Source organism: Chrysemys picta, chromosome 9, assembly GCF_011386835.1.
Source record: "Chrysemys picta bellii isolate R12L10 chromosome 9, ASM1138683v2, whole genome shotgun sequence".
NCBI classification, from domain to species: domain Eukaryota; kingdom Metazoa; phylum Chordata; order Testudines; family Emydidae; genus Chrysemys; species Chrysemys picta.
This window is the reverse complement of record NC_088799.1, coordinates 56779089-56798640: the sequence shown is the minus strand read 5'-3', so window position 1 is coordinate 56798640 and position 19552 is coordinate 56779089. Positions and strand designations below refer to the sequence as shown.

General features: G+C 47.1%; 1 long non-coding RNA gene across 1 annotated transcript; it reads left to right on the top strand.

Annotated features, from left to right (window-relative positions):
* Positions 1 to 212: 212 nt before the first annotated feature.
* LOC135973354 (uncharacterized) lies at positions 213 to 4550 on the top strand. The gene is made up of 2 exons (XR_010590158.1): positions 213 to 1778; positions 3775 to 4550. It is a non-coding gene; the product is annotated as an uncharacterized LOC135973354 (long non-coding RNA).
* Positions 4551 to 19552: the final 15002 nt, after the last annotated feature.

Sequence of the window (19552 nt, the reverse complement as noted above, 5' to 3'; positions counted from 1 at the left end):
TCCTCCCGCCCCCCCACACCACCACCCTTTTTCAGTCAGCGGAAGTGCTCCTGGTGAGGACACGCACCACCGACAGAAGGAGGGTCGTGTGGGTATCAGCCACCACAGTAATTACTGCGGTGGCTGTAAGTTAACTTAACCTAGGTCGACTTAAGATTGTAGTTTAGACAGGCCCATAAGTCTGAGGCTACTGCTCTAACCCTGAGCCCTCCTTTCCCTCTAATGTACCTCCTGGCCCTATCTGCTATGTATTATTATTGTTACCGAGAGCTAGAACAATGCTAACCAATCAGATTCCATGTTAGCAGTTTATCTGCTGACATCCAGTTCTGGGGCGCGCCAAACATCATGGGTTCCTGGCCCCCAGAGGCTCCGAGGCACTACCACCATACAAACAAGTAACAGTACCGACTTCTTATACACCACTGCTCATCAGTAGTTCTTACAAAGCATTTTACAGTATATTGTGCAGCTAGAGAAACTAAGGCATACAGCTGCAATGTAACTTGTCCCAGGTCATCCAGCAGGCCAGGGGTGAAGCTAGGAACAGAGCCCAGATCTGTGAGTCCTACTTGGGTGATCTATCCACTAGGCAATGCTGCTTGGTTAAATACATAATAATATCAAAATATATTGACAAAGAGGGTATTTGATAGCCTTCAACTACCTGAAGGGGGGTTCCAAAGAGGTTGGAGCTAAGCTCTTCAAAGTGGTGGCATATGACAGAACAAGGAGCAATGGTCTCAAGTTGAGTGGGGGAGGTCTAGGTTGGATATTAGGAAAAACTATATCACTAGGAGGGTGGTGAAACACTGGAATGGGTTACCTAGGGAGGTGGTGGAATCTCCATCCCTAGAGGTTTTTAAGGCCCGGCTTGACAAAGCCCTGGCTGGGATGATTTGGTTGGTCCTGCTTTGAGCAGGGGGTTGGACTAGATGACCTCCTGAGGTCTCTTCCAACCCTAATCTATGATTCTATGAAGAGGTAAATTTTGGCCGCATATTCACCTTAGTCACTATTTACCTTCTGGATCGAGATACTATCAAAAGGGCTAAATACTGGAATCTGATTCTGTTGCCTCCCCTCCCCACCCCCCACACACACCTTGTTATTTGAAATATAATTTTAGATAGCTCTGTAGATAGCTCTTTTTGGTCCTTAGAAACATGGTCCAAAATAACCCTGGCTACGGGATAATACTGCTACACCACTAAAAGGAAGCAGAAAGCTGATAAGGCCAGGAATGCATTAGCCAAAGATGTTTTCCCCATCCCTCCATGTCCCCACTTGCTGTTTTCATGGGGTTTATTTAATATTTTACACAGTGGTTAAATGAACTGTGTCAGCAGTCAGTAGCTTGATGCTACTGCAAGGGAAGAGGATAGAGGCGTCAAAATGGAGAGTCCCATTGATTTCCATCTCCTCTCTAACCTTTAGATACTGCTTGTACCATGTGCAGTACCATGATGGGGAGCACCGAGTTGCCATGAATGGGACCCAGGCTTCAGGAGGATGCAGCATGACCCTCCCCAAGAGGGTCCATCTCTGAGAGCCAGCATCAGCCCATATTTAACCCACCACCTGTTCTTCTTGCACAGGCAACTTTCACCGACATTGGCCTCGCCACACAGGATGCCAAGGGAGGCACTGCACTGCACTGCAGCCAGAAGCGGCCATACTGTCATTCTGGACAGACTTCTCCTAATAGAGATTGAGATAGTGAAGGACCACTGGAGAGGAACGACCTGCACGATGCTGCTTAGAATGGGCAGCTGGAGGTAAGATATGGGGTTAGGGAACAAGAGGGCTTGCTTAGAGACCATCCAAACTCCTGGGCTGTTAGGGACCCAGGGGAAGGAGGGGTGTGTGTGGCGGGGGGTTACTTTGTTCTGAAACTTTTTTCCTTTCTGGAAATAGATGAGTAATGCACTCCCAAGTATCCTGGGGCTTCCCTGATTTTCAGGGCGTCTCCCTGGCCTGTCTAGACTGGAGGTGGTGGCCCTGCCATAACTTGAGTGAACTGATTGCCAATTAACAGGTGTTAACTAACATGATGTCAACACTGATCTAGACATTCCACATAAACATTCAGGATCTGAGTTAGTTAACATGTGTTAATTGGCAAGCAGCTAACTCTCTAGTTACAGTAGAACCAAAAAGGCTAGTCTAGACAAGGCCTCTGAACAGAAAGAGTTTTTTTTTTTTTTATTATGCATATTTCTCAAGTGTCTTACTAAAAAACCTCCCAATGTCCAAACTTCCTAAAGGATTTAAAGGGGACAGCTGGGATTTTATCACAGGGGGAACAGAAATTGGGCCTTTTCTGAGACCCCAAAATCTTGAGTCTCTGAAATAAATCCAGTGAGAGGACAGTTGTGCTCCCGTAATGAGAGGACAAGGGGAACGGGGTAAATCTGTCAAGTGAAATTTGGATTAAGTAAGGTTAGCTTGGAACATTAAGAAAGTTTAATACAAGTATTGGAGATGATGTAAAACGAGAGGCAGCCTAAGGAAGTGAAAAGCAGCATTGCTGGCCCAGGCATTCAAAAATCAAGTCAGGCTCCAAAAAATGAGTGACGTAATAACTCACGAGATTTAAAGTATGCATTTGCCTTCAAGTCTTTGAACCTTTGAACCACAAGGGCAAGAAATTAACATTTTAAAATAATGGAAGCTGGGAGTTTCACATAATCACATGATTCCGGGAGCTGGGGCTTTAAGAAGAAAAAGCCCAAATATCACAAGACGTGCTAAAAACACAAGAGTTGGCAATGCTGGGAAATGGGGACAAGAGAACAAAAACACAAATACAGTTGCTTCATGTGCTAGAGGCAGGAGAGCTCACCGGAGGGAAAAAATGTAAAAAAAAAAAAAAAGCTGCAGGCTGTCTGAGTGGCTAGAATGCTCAGCTGCCATATTTCTGTCTCCTCGCTGTGACTTCTGTGCAGCAGCTTGGGGTGTGGCATTGCCTGCACTCAGCACCTCCTGTTGTTCTGCGGCAACACGTCTGGCCTGGCTTTCGCAAGAAGAGTGTTGATAGGCCCTTGAGGAAGCCATTGCAGTAGTCCTCGGCTCATCACAAGACACTGAGATTTGCAGTATGTTAAAGGCTGCTGTAACAATTTTTGTGGCACTTGCCACTTTGCACAGTGATACTGTGTGACCTATTTGTCTGGTCAGAGAAATGCACAGCAGTGGCAACCCTACCTGCTCAGTCCTGAACTAGAAGGATAGCAACAATGACTTAGGGTCTGAAGGTAAACCTAGGAAGAGGCTCAAGGCTCGGAGAAGGGCCTGGGGAACCTAGAGGGGCAGGTGTAAGAAGGCAACACCAAACACCTCCGTCTGTGACTCATTTCAGGGATTTTGTGCATCACACATATCCCCGTGGCATTCCTGAGTGTTCCTTCAGGGCAGCAAGAGAGTGTTACAATAAAGGGAATGTCTGGGTGAAATCACTGATCAGAGTGCCCAGTTCATGCCTGAGTCTTGTTCTTGTCCTGCATTTCGAGAGCTGTATCAGCTCGGGCTGGCTTCTTGCTGAATCCCAATAAATAGGATTGGCCTGGTCAGCACTTGAGCTGATATTTTTGAAGGCAGACCCTGTGGAAGATGCAGTATGCCCCCTGGTGGTCACCATTGTTTATTCCAATTGAAGGGATCAGGTGGACTTAACAGAACTAAGCAGAGGGCACTGGCAGAAATGTGTTTCGAGTCCCTCCTAGGTTCTGGGCACTATGTACATCTATGATGTTGTTATTTATCTGTTTGCAGTGCTGTCAGACTTTGATTTCCCACCGACTAGACCCAAGTCTCTGGGATGGGGATGGCTGCACTGTGAGGGACCTGGTGGAATACAATGGACATAGGAAGTGTGCTCGGTACCTGCAGGATATGGAGAAGCTGGTAATAAACGATCTTTCATTACTATCACAAACTCACAAGGAGTTTGCATTCCTTCTGGGTCACTGGAAATGGGGAAGGGGTGTGTGTGATCCAGACAGGTGCCCTGCAACCTTACTGTATGACTTCTTTAGGAGCATCAGATGCTCTGACAAGGGCAGGGATAAACACAAACTAAACAGTTGCTAACCTCGTCTCTCAGGAAGGGAACAACATTACAGCAGGGACCATGTCACTGAGTCTTTGAACACTGTTCAGTCAGGGTGACAGGGTGGGGTGACAGCGTTGGGCCTGGGGACAGGGGAGGGTGGCTGCAGAGACCCAGGGGGATGAGGGGTGCATGAACAGGGGCAGACATGCCTGACTGAATGGGAGAGGCTTGGGGTCAGCCAGGATCTGCATGGGGGAGGATTCCTAACACCCTAACAATCCCCCCCCCCCAAAGAAAAACTGCCCACCGACACACAACACCCTCCAGGTTCACTCCTAGGGTCTTTCCCTCTCCCTCAGCTCTTCTGTTAACCCTGACTCCCACAAGCCTGTGCACTGCTTTTCACAGGTACAGGAAATACAGTTCTGTATTGTAATTTAAATGAATTACACAAAGTTCTGTATTAATATGCCTCGTAAGGAATCTATTTGTCAAAATTTTTTTTACTATAACCTTTTTTTTTTTGGTCTGTATTGTTACGGACATACTTGCTGGCAGATATTTTGAAATAAATTACCAAAATAATTGATACTGGTATGATTATATTGTGTTATTTTGACAAAATATGCAAAATTTTGCAGAATTTTCAAATATTGTTAATTTTTTTGGTAGAGAATTCCCCCAGAAGTAAGAGCTGCTCAGATTGTGGGACATCCACAGTGTTAGGTTGTCAGACTCCCTGAATGCTGCAAAAAGACGAGGAGGACAGCCTCTATGCCCATGGCACAATTGGAGTGAAACCTCAGAGTGACTTGTCCACTACACAGGCTTGTCCTTTGCACTTCATTGTGTCCAACCTCCAGGCTTTTCAATGACATTTTCATTATTTTTCATATTATTTACAAATCTCCAAAGAAAATTAACTCAAATAATATCATGGGCTCAAGTGATCCATTTGGGTCTAAGGTAATCATAGAATATCTGGATTGGAAGGGACCTCAGGAGGTCATCTAGTCCAACCCACTGCTCAAAGCAGGACCAATCCCCAGATAGATTTTACCCCAGTTCCCTAAATGGCCCTCTCAAGGATTGAACTCACAACCCTGGGTTTAGCAGTCCAATGCTCAAACCACTGAGCTATCCCTCTCCCCAAAATTAATGGAGATATCCTATCTCCTAGAACTGGAGATCATCACTGAGTCTAGGGCTCATCCTCAAACCCAGCACACAGTCCATGTGCCAGCATCAGAGGGGGACCAGTTTTAGAAGCAATCACCGTCTATGGAATTCTGCTCACAGAAGGGTCTGGGAGTCTTCCCCTGTGGCCATTAATGAGTAAAATTGTTCATTTTAGTAAGTATATTTTAACCTGCACATGAAGCTGATATTGGAGTTAAACTTGGAGTTTCTATATTGATCAATTTCTGAATAATGACTCTCTTTTTTTTAAAGGAACCATAAAGGGCAAGGGGTGGGGGAGGAATGACCCTTCATGGTCTTGTTTAAATTATGCCTTTTTGAATTAAATTCTGCATAACTTAACAAGGAAGGAGGATGGAGCTGGTGGGGTTGTTTCTAAAGATAAGCAAATTGTATTGGCTGTGTTGATAGTAAGCATGGGAAAGGTTTTCTACACAACAAACACTGGGGTGTGTGTGTGGAGTGGTGATCCATAGCACCCCATCAAGGTGCAAGATTGTGAACGGGTCCACCTCCAATACAGAGAGGGAAAGGGGACTTAATACAATAACAATGTACTAGCCCTGAAAGCTGTATGGGTTTTTCCTGCCTCTTTCTTTTCCCCATCTCTCTCCTCCTCCTCCCCCCACAAGCTCCAAATCTTTCTTTTTCCTCAGGGTTTCCTCACATCTCCTTGTACAGATTTCCTCTTCAGCCCCTCTTTTCATCTCCACCCTGGAGCATTAGCACATTGGCTGGGTTTGGCATGCATGTGGACACCTGTCTCCTTGTCTCCCTCCTGAGCCGCCACCTGGCATCTTTGCATAGCCAGAGACAGGTGCTTGTGCGGGGGCCTGAGCCAAAGCCCAGGGAAGTCAATGGAACGACTCACATGGACTTTGGGTCAGCCCTGCGCAGCACAAGATCCAGGAGGCAGGATTTGCTCAGAGAGGGAGACAGTCTGCCTCCTTCCCAACACATGCTGGAACCCACATTGTCAGCCAGGGCTCTCAGGGTACCCCATTGTGCCTGGGGGTTGCAAGAGCTGTCACAGGTGGAGTCTAGCATATTTGAGGTCATATGGCTGATTTTTCAGCTTATTTTAATGGTTATTTGAGCCCCAAAACATGTTTTGTTCCCTGTTTGGTTGCCCCCAAAAGGGAAAATACTGTCTGAGGCTGAGTCTATATCAATTTCAACCCATGAGATATCTCCCTTCCTCTCTCCCAGGATTTAGAGAATATCCCCCCTCCTTCCTCCCTATGCAGCTCTTTAATCTGGAAGCAGCATTTTTGGGTGGGGCTGGAAATGTGAGTGGCCTGGCAGTGGGAATTCTGACAAAGCCTGCTCTCGCAAGATATGGTGCATGGATGAAATCAGTGCTTACAGTGAGGCTGTCTGAGGGTGAACTGGGAAGTGGAGCTGAGTTTTCATCCCAGCCACTGCTAGCCTGTAGGTGAGGAAAGAAATGAAGGGAGCCTCAATGGGTTGTGAATGGATGGGGTTTGGGGAACTCCTGTTTATGATCTATGCATAGCATGTTTGCAGTGACCCCAGTGCGTGGGGAGACAGAGATGTGCCATGGAGATAGAAAGGGAGGGGTGATACAATAAAGAGAAAATGAGGAATGGGTGTGGGGGAGTTTGGGTGGCAAGGACATTGGGTTTTGGCATAACCCCCATCACCTGCAAGGCAAGGGAAAGGACCCAAATAGTCATGCTCTGCACGTGGGGAGGAGTAACGAATTGCCTCCTGGACAAAGGAGTGGGAAGACTGCAAAGGAGACAGGTCTCCCGGAGGGAGAAGAGTCCTGAGCTAGGGCCAACAAGGGTAAGGGAGTTGAAGTTGAACCCCAGAGAAGCAGAGAACCTTTTATGTGGAATTGAATCCCGGAAGGGGACCAAACTCTTGTGTGACATGGCCAGAGAGCTGAGTCACAGGAAACCCAGTGAGGGACTCCAGAGGAGGGACCAGCTGGTGCTGAGGATTGCAGTCAAGGAAGTGGCCACTAGAGGGAGTGTGAGGCAAAGTCCCCGCAACGCTGTGCTCAGGCACAAGGGAGCACCCTAGAGGTAAGGCTTACCTCTTACAGGGTGTTGCCTCAGGATACAGGACAGTTTGATAGCAAAGAGGGGTTTACACCTTGGAGATGTATGGATGGATCAGTTAGTGGGGAGGAGTTTGATTAGGGACATTTGCCACTTTGTGTGTGGGGGCGTGCAATGACCTTTGTGTGGGGGGTGTGCAATGACCTTTCCTCCCCACCCTGGCCACCCATTAGGATTCCAGTCTCTGTCCTCTGACACCCCAGTCCCTTCCATCTCTCCCCCCGGGGCACCACTAGCCCCAGCCATGAAATGGCAATGCGCCAGTCACATGTTTACTGTCCTCACTACCAGCATGGGCCAGGGGAAGATGGCAGTGCCTACCTCCTAGGTGAACTTGCTGCCCCACCTGGTACCCAGTCACAGAAATTCCATGTCCTCTCCCTCTCTTGGCTTGCTATTAATAGATGGGAACACTTTTGTCTCTGTCCCTGGCCAGAGGCAGGGGATGGGATGGCTGGGTAGACATCTGCTGGTGCATATTCCATCTATCACTGCCTCAGATGGTGATACAGGTACCCAGGAAGCCATGCTGATACAGAGCTGATAAGGAGCCTTTCTGGAGGAGTTGGTGTCACAATGGAGGGTGAAAATGCTCAGCTAAAGCTCTCGTTTTGCACAGGTTTCCATGGGCTCTGCCCTTATGCAGCAGGAGAGAATGGCAGCTGCAGAATTGGCATTATGATCTCACAGCAGGCGACCTGAGAAGCCAGGTCTGAAATCCTGATCGGGCTCTCAGGTTTCCTCTAAATATTTCCCTGAACAAAGTTTGGTAAATACTTGCCATGGCCCAAGATTTGTAGTGGGCACTTCTGAAACCGGAGCCCTCTGTCACTGCTGAATTTCGAGCTGAAATATTGATAGGAAAAATCTCTCCACCAAACTCTCCAACACTGACTGATTAACACTGTGCTGTCCACATGCCCCTGCCTCGGCCTGGCTTCAAGGACTCTGGCTCACTGTAGCTTTCCTCCTCTTCTCCCTCTTGCTCACGCTCTATAACAACAAACCACAAAGCATTGCATTTGATCCAAGACTGGCTTGCCCAACTCCTATTTTCATCAGGTTGTGCTGATTCCTTCGCTCTAGAGCCCTTCCTGCTGGCTGGGGGTCATTCCTTACAGCGTAACCAGGGGAGTGAGCTGCCTTACCTCAGACACACCTCAATAGTGCTTTGTAAATTGGCCAGTAGGAGGCACCTTTCCAACAAAGAGTCACCTTCCAGTCTCCTCTTCACCTGGCCACACAGAGCTGATGCATGTTACTCTTACAATGCAGTGCATCGGACAAAGGCTCTCTCCGAGCTGCAATTGGAAAACAAAACACTTTGTTAGCAAGAATTAAGATTGAAAGTGAAGTCCAGTGAAAACGCAAAACACAAGGGCCTTTACTTCTACCCCAAACACTGGAGAGTCTGGTAATGAATGGGTTAGGTCTCCAGCCAGTCTCCTCAAGCCATTTGGGCAGTGTGAAGGGCTGTGGAACTCTGGCTTGTAATGAGGAACTAGCTTCGTCCTTAATAACTATGGAAACATTCCATAATAAACAGATGTTTCTTCTTCGAGTAGTGTCCCTGTAGGTGCTCCACTGTATGTGTGCTTGCCTCCCTGCGTTGCTGATTGGAGAACTTTGGTAGCAGTGTCCATTGGGCCCACAGATGCACTGTTTCTCCTCATGCTGTGTCACAAGGCAAGCTGGCGCATGTGGACTAACTCGCCTCAGTTCCCTCTGAATCACCCTGGCTAGAGATGGAGCCTCTTGCAGTCCATTTGGATCATTGCTCTATTTGCATTTATATAGTTAGTTAGTCTGTTAGTATAGTATAGTTATAGTTTTAGTCTTTACCCCTTTTGTTCTTCACCCAAAACAATTTAAAAAAAATATTTTTCCACTTTTCTTCCTCCCCCTGCAGTGGGGTATGCCCAGTTCACTGGGCTTCAAGAAGTGCCTCACTTGCAAGGAGGCGATCCTGATTGCAGACAAGCATTCCCAGTGCATTCGCTGTATCGGGGAAGACAACATCCAGCAGAACTGTGGTCTCTGCCAGCAATTCTGGCCACAATCCCATAAGGACAGAGAGCTCCAGCAGAAGATTATCTTCATGGGGGCATCTCTCAGGCCCTCACAGGACCTGCGCTATGAGTCAACTGGCAAACATGAGTCTTCCCCACAGACCCCTACTTCTAAAGGCTTTGGGTCAAAGAAACAGATTGCTCACCCCTCTCACAAGCTATCTAAGAAGAGAGCAGGAAGTCCCCATAATGAGCCCTGAGATAGCCGTAAGTGGTCTCCGTCTTGCTCGGTATCTTCAATCCCGTTGGCACTGAGACCATCTCAGTCCAGTATCCATGGCTCATGTAAACTGGCAGCAGCTGGTACCACTGACATTTCCATGGACTCGATGGGCACGGGCACCGAGTCATCAGCAATGAGGCACAGGAGTAAGCACTCTGCTAAAAAGGCACTGTCGGTATGCAAGTCTTCATCAATACCATCACTGATGCTTCATCCAGCACCAGAACAGCCAGTACAGACAAGATCCTCATCCTCCCCAGCACCGACAGACACAGGGACTGTTGGCACTGGTGGAATTCCGCCACTCCAGGGAAATCCGCATACCAGACATACTGGAGTCCCCACTTCTTGGTACCGGAACCTCCACACCGAGCTTCTGCTTGGCATGGGAATCATCACTGCTGCCATGCCATGCTCCCCCACTCGCTAGTGAGAATTCAGACAGCGAACCAGAGGAGGTGGCGTCACAGTACTCCTCTCAGGCTCTATATGGTACTCAGTACGAACAAGGCCCAGGCCCACAGATGGCCCTGCCACTGCCATCCTGGTACAGCCATCCATGGGCAACACCACCAGGCTCTATGCCACCACCACCCCCAGTGGTCTTACTGGGACCCATGGGCAGCATATCACCAACTTGTCTCTCGGGCTCCCAGCCTCGTCCAAGAACACTTGAGGCATAGCCCTCAGCCACAACATCCAGAGCTTCGGAACCTTCACAAGAGATCATGGAGGAAGAGGCAGGTGGTGCCGAGAAAGAAGTGATGCCAAGGACCATATCCTCCTTCCCCTCCATCTTTGGCAGACAACTTTCATATCTTCCAGGAGTTGGCAAAGAGAGTTGCAGACACTCTCCAAATACCACTGGAAGAAGTCAAGAACACTCATCATTGACTCCTTGACATCCTCCATTCTTCTTTCTCCTCAAAGATAGCCTTCCCTATGCACTAAATCAATGAGTCTATGGAATTGGTGCATCTCCCACAACTTTACTCTGTCTGCAGCTTACCTCAGTCTCAGTCTTACCTCAGTCTCAGTCACAAATTCCCACATGAACACGAGTGGGAGATAGATCCGACAGTACTTCATGAAGTATTCAGACAATGGGGGACACCCTCCAGAGACCTGTTCACCACTCACCTGAACAAAGAAGTGTTCATGATACTGCTCCAGAGTGGGGATGGGTCAGCATTCCCTTGGCATTGACCCTAATGGGGAAATGGGATCCTGGGAGGAAGCACAAGCAGGAGAGCGCAAGAGGGGAGGACTCCTGTCTCATGCTAAGAAAGAGGGACGATCGATGAGTTATCTTAAGTGCCTATACACAAATGCAAGAAGCCTGGGAAACAAGCAGGGAGAACTGGAAGTCCTGGCACAGTCAGGGAACTATGATGTGATTGGAATAACAGAGACTTGGTGGGATAACTCACATGACTGGAGTACTGTCATGGATGGATATAAACTGTTCAGGAAGGACAGGCAGGGCAGAAAAGGTGGGAGAGTTGCGTTGTATGTAAGAGAGGAGTATGACTGCTCAGAGCTCCGGTATGAAACTGCAGAAAAACCTGAGAGTCTCTGGATAAAGTTGAGAAGTGTGAGCAACAAGGGTGATGTCGTGGTGGGAGTCTGCTATAGACCACCAGACCAGGGGGATGAGGTGGACGAGGCTTTCTTCTGGCAACTAGCAGAAGTTGCTAGATCTCAGGCCCTGGTTCTCATGGGTGACTTTAATCACCCTGATATCTGCTGGGAGAGCAATACAGCGGTGCACAGGCAATCCAGGAAATTTTTGGATAGTGTAGGGGACAATTTCCTGGTGCAAGTGCTGGAGGAACCAACTAGGGGCAAAGCTTTTCTTGACCTGCTACTCACAAACAGGGAAGAACTAGTAGGGGAAGCAAAAGTGGATGGGAACCTGGGAGGCAGTGACCATGAGATGGTCGAGTTCAGGATCCTGACACAAGGAAGAAAGGAGAGCAGCAGAATACGGACCCTGGACTTCAGAAAAGAAGACTTTGACTCCCTCAGGGAACAGATGGGCAGGATCCCCTGGGAGAATAACATGAAAGGCAAAGGGGTCCAGGAGAGCTGGCTGTATTTTAAAGAATCCTTATTGAGGTTGCAGGAACAAACCATCCCGATGTGTAAATGTTAGATTTACAGAAAGAATAGTAAATATGGCAGGCGACCAGCTTGGCTAAACAGTGAAATCCTTGCTGATCTTAAACGCAAAAAAGAAGCTTACAAGAAGTGGAAGATTGGACAAATGACCAGGGAGGAGTATAAAAATATTGCTCAGGCGTGCAGGAGTGAAATTAGGAAGACCAAATCACACTTGGAGTTGCAGTTAGCAAGAGATGTTAAGAGTAACAAGAAGGGTTTCTTCAGGTATGTTAGCAACAAGAAGAAAATCAAGGAAAGTGTGGGCCCCTTACTGAATGAGGGAGGCAACCTAGTGACCGAGGATGTGGAAATAGCTAATGTACTCAATGATTTTTTTGCCTCTGTCTTCACGCACAAGGTCAGCTCCCAGATTGCTGCACTGGGCAGTACAGCATGGGGAGAAGGTGACCAAACCTCTGTGGAGAAAGAAGTGGTTCGGGACTATTTAGAAAAACTGGACGTGCACAAGTCCATGGGGCCAGATGCGCTGCATCCGAGGGTGCTAAAGGAGTTGGCGGGTGAGATTGCAGAGCCATTAGCCATTATTTTTGAAAACTCATGGCGATCGGGGGAGGTCCCAGATGACTGGAAAAAGGCTAATGTAGTGCCCATCTTTAAAAAAGGGAAGAAGGAGGATCCGGGGAACTACAGGCCAGTCAGCCTCACCTCAGTCCCTGGAAAAATCATGGAGCAGGTCCTCAAGGAATCAATTATGAAACATTTAGAGGAGAGGAAAGTGATCAGGAACAGTCAGCATGGATTCACGAAGGGGAAGTCGTGCCTGACTAACCTAATTGCCTTCTATGATGAGATAACTGGCTCTGTGGATGAGGGGAAAGCAGTGGATGTGTTATTCCTTGACTTTAGCAAAGCTTTTGATACGGTCTCCCACAGTATTCTTGCCGCCAAGTTAAAGAAGTATGGGCTGGATGAATGGACTGTAAGGTGGATAGAAAGCTGGCTAGATCGTCGGGCTCAACAGGTAGTGATCAATGGCTCCATGTCTAGTTGGCAGCCGGTTTCAAGCGGAGTGCCCCAAGGGTCGGTCCTGGGGCCGGTTTTGTTTAATATCTTTATTAATGATCTGGAGGATGGTGTGGACTGCACTCTCAGCAAGTTTGCAGATGACACTAAACTAGGAGGCGTGGTAGATACACTAGAGAGTAGGGATCGGATACAGAGGGACCTAGACAAATTAGAGGATTGGGCTGAAAAAAACCTGATGAGGTTCAACAAGGACAAGTGCAGAGTCCTGCACTTAGGACGGAAGAATCCCATGCACTGCTACAGACTAGGGACCGAATGGCTAGGTAGCAGTTCTGCAGAAAAGGACCTAGGGGTCACAGTGGACGAGAAGCTGGATATGAGTCAACAGTGTGCTCTTGTTGCCAAGAAGGCTAACGGCATTTTGGGCTGTATAAGTAGGGGCATTGCCAGCAGATCGAGGAACGTGATCGTTCCCCTTTATTCGACATTGGTGAGGCCTCATCTGGAATACTGTGTCCAGTTTTGGGCCCCACACTACAAGAAGGATGTGGAAAAATTGGAAAGAGTCCAGCGGAGGGCAACAAAAATGATTAGGGGTCTGGAGCACATGACTTATGAGGAGAGGCTGAGGGAACTGGGATTGTTTAGTCTCCAGAAGAGAAGAATGAGGGGGGATTTGATAGCAGCCTTCAACTACCTGAAGGGGGGTTCCAAAGAGGATGGAGCTCGGCTGTTCTCAGTGGTGGCAGATGACAGAACAAGGAGCAATGGTCTCAAGTTGCAGTGGGGGAGGTCCAGGTTGGATATCAGGAAAAACTATTTCACTAGGAGGGTGGTGAAACACTGGAATGCGTTACCTAGGGAGGTGGTGGAGTCTCCTTCCTTGGAGGTTTTTAAGGCCCGGCTTGACAAAGCCCTGGCTGGGATGATTTAGCTGGGAATTGGTCCTGCTTTGAGCAGGGGGTTGGACTAGATGACCTCTTGAGGTCCCTTCCAACTCTGATATTCTATGATTCTATGATTCTATGATTCTAAAGAGACTGGGTCTATCTCTAAGCTCTCTCAGGGTCCACCTAGCAGCTATTACAGCTTTTCACCTGTGATGGGTTTGGTCACAGAGACCCCCTTGGGACTGTCACCTGACATGCTGAGATTACCTCTGAGCCCATTTTCCCTGGCAGCTTGGGACTCCAGAACCATGCCTTGTTGAGCCAGACACGCTAGCCTACTGCAACCCAGACCCAGAGTCTGGTCCATGCTCACAAAGCTGCAGACTTTAACCAAAAACTACTCAGCAGGTTACTTGCCTCCAGCACCCAGACACCCAGCTCCCAATGGGATCCAAACCCCAAATAAATCCGGTTTACTCTGTATAATGCTTATACGGGGTAAACTCATAAATTGTCCGCCCTCTATAACACTGATAGAGAGATATGCACAGCTGTTTGCTCCACCAGGTATTAATCACTTACTCTGGGTTCATTAATAAACAAAAGTGATTTTAAGTATAAAAAGTAGGATTTAAGTGGTTTCAAGTAATAAAAGACAGAACAAAGTAAGTTACCAAGCAAAATAAAACAAAACACACAAGTCTAAGCCTAATACATTAAGAAACAGATTACAGGTAAATCTCACCCTCAGAGATGTTCCAATAAGCTTCTTTCACAGACTAGACTCCTTCCTAGCCTGGGCCCAATCCTTTCCCGTGGTACAGTCCTTGTTAGTTATGGCAGGCATCTTAGGTGAAAAGCAGGGGCTTTCTCATTACTGGAACCCCCTTTGTTCTCTTTCACTCCCTTTTATAGCTTTGGCACAAGGCGGGAATCTTTTGTCTCTCTGGATCCCCACCCCTCCATCTAAATGGAAAAGCACCAGGTTTCAGATGGATTCCACCATTCTTCCTGCGCTAGTTTACACGAACACAGGAAGACTTGCAAGTAAACAGAGCCATTTACAACCAATTGTCCTAGTCAATGGGAGCCATCAAGATTCTAAACCATCATCAATGACCCACACTTTGCATAATTACAATAGTACCTCAGAGTTATATGTTATATTTCTAGCTTCAGATACAAGAATGATACATACATACAAATAGAATGAACACACTCAGTAGATTATAAGCTTTGTAATGATACCTTACAAGAGACCTTTTGCATAAAGCATATACCAGTTACATCATATTTACACTCATAAGCATATTTCCATAAAACATTATGGAGTGCAATGTCACATCACCAACCTGTTGAAGGATAATCAGTGCTGTCACACCCAACCACTAAGAAGTATCTCTTCCTGCAACCTCGACTCCCTACTCCCTCATGGGACCTCAACCTGGTACTGAAAGGATTGACTAGGCCCTTTGAACCATTGGCCACCTGTTCACTGATGTATCTATCAATGAAAATGGTTTTCCTGATAGCGATTACCTCGGCCAGGAGAATAGGAGCTCTGATGGCGCATCCTCCTCCCCGCCCCCTGTTATTCTTTCCAGACAAGATTACAATGAGACCACATCCAAAGTGCATCCCTAAGGTAACCTCCCCATTTCACATGAATCAATCAATTCACTCTCCAGTCTTCTACACCAAGCCTCACCAAGACAATAGGGAGGTTATACTACATACCCTAGACGTCAGGAGATCCATGCCCTTCTCCCTTGATAGGACAAAGGCCTTCCGGAAGTCCCCTAGACTTTTCACCTCTGTCGTGGAAAGATCCAAGGGCTCAGCAATATCAGCTCAAAGACTCTTTTAAGTGGGTCTTGATGTGCATCAGACAGTGCTACCAAATTCTTAATGTGACCTCCCCTGCTCTGACTCGAGCTGTACATGTTCCACAAGATTGAGCTCCTCATCTGTCACCTTCTTCAAGGATGCCCCATCACAGAACCAGGGCTCTCACATTGTTCCCTAAGGCTCCTGTTGGAAAAAGCTGTGTTTGAACGAGCTTTGAGCTTCCCCATAGCCGGTACTTGTACAGCACACATTGCTTTCTGATGAGAGTGGTTGTGACTGGAGGAGACTGTAACTCCTCCACAGCTTATCCCATTCATTACAACACTTCCAGCGGGGAGACTCTGTACCGAGGTTCTGTGCAGAAGAGGTTCTCAAAGTGTGGGGCACAGATCACACCAGTGGACCACAGAGTCTTTCCTGTTGGTCTGCAGAATGAAATATTTGGAGGACCAGCAGTAAGCTGAGGGGAGGGCGAGTGGTTAAATCCCTTTTGAAAATGAGATTTTGGCTCCTAAATCAATTAAGTGTTGCAGCATGGAGTACAGCAATGCCTAAATACCTCTAAAATGTCCCTATCAGAGATAGACCCAGGCACAGGAGGGAAGTGTGAGGGGAAATCAGCTAAGTAGTGTTAGTGCCCCAGGCCCAACTCTCAGGATACTTCTCTAAGTTTGGTGCAAAAATTCATATAAAGGTAACATTATGGGTAAGGTTTTAGATGTACAGGGCCAGCTCCCCAGCTGAAATAAATCAGGGTAGCTCTATTGAAACCAGTGTAACTATGCTGATTTACATCACCAAAGAGCTGCACAACAAACATCAAAAATTACACGTCAAAAATTTCATAGTCAGATACAAACATTAAGTACCTAAATCTATATTTAAGCTTGTAAATAAGTGGTTTTTCAGAGGCAGCTGCAGATCCCACAGACTTCAATAAGAGTTTATAGACTTTAAGGCCAGAAGAGACTATCATGATCATCTAGTCTGACCTCCTGCACATCGCAGACCACATAACCTCACCCACCCACTCCTGTAATAGACATCTAACCTTTGGCTGAGTTACTGAAGTCCTCAAATCATGATTTAAAAACTTCAAGTTACACAGAATCCACCATTTACACGAGTTTAAACCTGCAAGTGACCCATGCCCCACAATGCAGAGGAAAGCGAAAAAAAGCCAGGATCTCTGCCAATCTGAGCTGGGGAAAAATTCCTTCCCGACCCAAAATATGGCGATAAATTAGACCCTGAGCATGTGGACGAGATCCACCAGCCAGGCACCTGGGAAAGAATTCTCTGTAGTAACTCAGAGTCCTCCTCATCTAATGTTCCATAACCAGCCACTGGAGATATTTGCTAATTGTTGTCATAGAGAGGCCATATACCCTTGTAGACAACCTCCCATACCATCCTCTCCATAAACTTAAGTTATCAGGCTCAGTCTTGAAACAAGTTAGGTTTTTCCCCCAGCTCCAGAACTTCACTCCTGTAATGGTAAGAAACCTTCATCTAATTTCAAGCCTAAGCTTGTTGATGGCCAGCTTATATCCATTTGTTCTTCTTCAAGTGATGTCCCTATGGATGTTCCACAGTACATGCGGCAGTGCCCCCTGCGCCTGGGATTGGAGATTTTCATCAGCAGTGCTTGTCAGACCGCGCATGCGCACCTCCCCCATCTCACGCCATGAGCAGGACATATATATAGCATTGTGTGGTCTGACCACCCCCCAGTTTCTTCTCTACTGCCTTGGGTCTGGGACAGAGTCCGCAGCCGAGCCCGCTTCTCCTTTTGCCCTGTTAGATAGTGCCTTACCTGTTACCTTTTATTATAGTTTAATAGTTGATTCCTCCCTTTTTGTCCTCTCCTTATAAAAATTAAATCCGCTTTTACACCTTCTTACCCTTTCCATTAGTTTGTAGGTTTTCATTTTCCCACTTCCTGCCCTTCCCAACTGGGAAGCTTTTTCCAGCCATCCTTATGCCCAGATCTCCTGGGTTTAAGAGGTGCATTTCCTGCCAGATATTCTTCCTGGTAACAGACGCTCAGCCACTGTGCATTCACTTCCTGGGAGAGGGACACGTCCCCCAAAAGTGTGCTCACTGCCACAACCTCACTACCAGGGCCAGAAAAGATAGGGACATTCAGTTGCAACTTCTCCTCATGGAGAAATCACTGCATCCAGCATCGGACCCTGCATGGCTCTCACGCTCTGCTAAGTCGGCCTTCCTAAGGAGGTACAAACCACCCTCATAGACCTACCCTTTGAGGACCCCAAATTATTTGCTGAATGTATGGATGAATCCCGACACTCCCTTAATGATTTCCAAGCAACTATCCACTCTCTCAGCATGTACACACCAGCACTGAAGAGACGCCTAGGGATATACCAACTTCCCCCATGATTCCGACCACCACAATACACTCCCCAGAAGCAATATGATACCCAGTGCTGTCGCCAGAAGCCCTCTACCAAACATAGGCATATGACTCCTCAAGGGGCTACCTCTCACATGCTGTCAACCAAACAACAATTTTGAAGGTGTGGTCAAGGCCCTGAGAAGCCTCCCCCTGTTCCAGTCACATCAACCATCTCCGACATCCCAGCAGTTTGGTGACCGCTTAGCCCTTTCTTTCCATCATGGTGGCTGATTACCTTGAACAAGTGGGCTCTAGAGATCATCAAGGAAGGACACTCCATCCCTTTCCTATCTATCCCACCCTGCCACACCTTCCTCCCCATCCCTTTTCAGGGACCCTTCTCATGAACCCATCCTACGAAAAGAAATAAATCACCTTCTGCAACTGGTAGCCATAGAACAGGTCCCCTCCCAGCACAGAGGGAAGGGGTTTTACTCCCATTTTCTGGTCCAAAAGAAATCCAGTGGGTGGAGACCAATCCTGGACCTTTGAAACCTAAACAAGTTCATCAAACTGCAACACTTCAAGATGGTTACCCTCTCCATAATTATCCCAGCACTGGACCAGGGGGACTGGTTCTAGGCCCTTGACCTCCAAGACACATATTTTTCATATCAAAATACATCCTGCCTACAGATGGTTTCTCCAGTTCATAATGGGGACTGATCACTATCAGTCAAAGGTACTACCCTTCGGACTGTTGACAGCACCTCACGTGTTTTCCAAAGTCCTTGAGGTAGTTGCTGCCTACCTATCAAAAGAGGGCATTGTCATCTTTCCATACTTCAATGACTATCTTCTCAAGGCCTCATCTGAAACCAATGCCCTTCACACTGTTTGAATAATAATGAACTTTTTCTCAAGCCTTGGCCTTCACATAAACTTGGAGAAATCTACACTGACACCAGTGCAACACCTGGAGTTTATCGGGGCACAACTGAATGCAATACAAGCCAGAGCCTTCCTCCCAGCTCACAGATTTTTGACTACAGTTGATCTTGTATCCACAGTGAGAACCTACCCCAAAATCTAAGCCAGGACATGTGTCATGGATATAGGGGGAAGAGTAGCAAACTTTATGTATCCTTGTCAGCTGCACTGGATTGCCTTACCTGTAAAGGGTTAAGCAGTTCAAATAACCTAGTTGGCGCCTGACCAGAAGGACCAATGAGAAAAGAAGATACTTTCAAATCTGCGGGGGGGAAGGATTTGTTTTTGTTCTGTGTGTTGTTCCCTCTCTGGATGGAGGGAGAAGCCAAGCAGGTACAATATCTCCTAAAAATATATCTGGAATAATCCATCTGAAACCACAGAAACTGTGAGTAGGGCAAAGAAATGCATTAGGTTATCTTTTGTTTTGGCTTGTGAATTTTCCTATGCTACAGAGGTCGTTTTAGTCCTGTTTTTGTACTGTGAAGCTGAGCCCAGAGGGAAATACTCTGTGTTTTAAATCTTTTTATTACCCAGTAAAGTTACCTTCCATCCTGATTTTTCAGGTGTGATTCTTTTATTTTTTTCTTTATAAATAAAGTTCTTCTTTAAGAACCTGATCGATTTTCAGTGTCCTGAAGACAAAGGGTCTGGTCTGTGCTCACATTGCTAAGGCAAC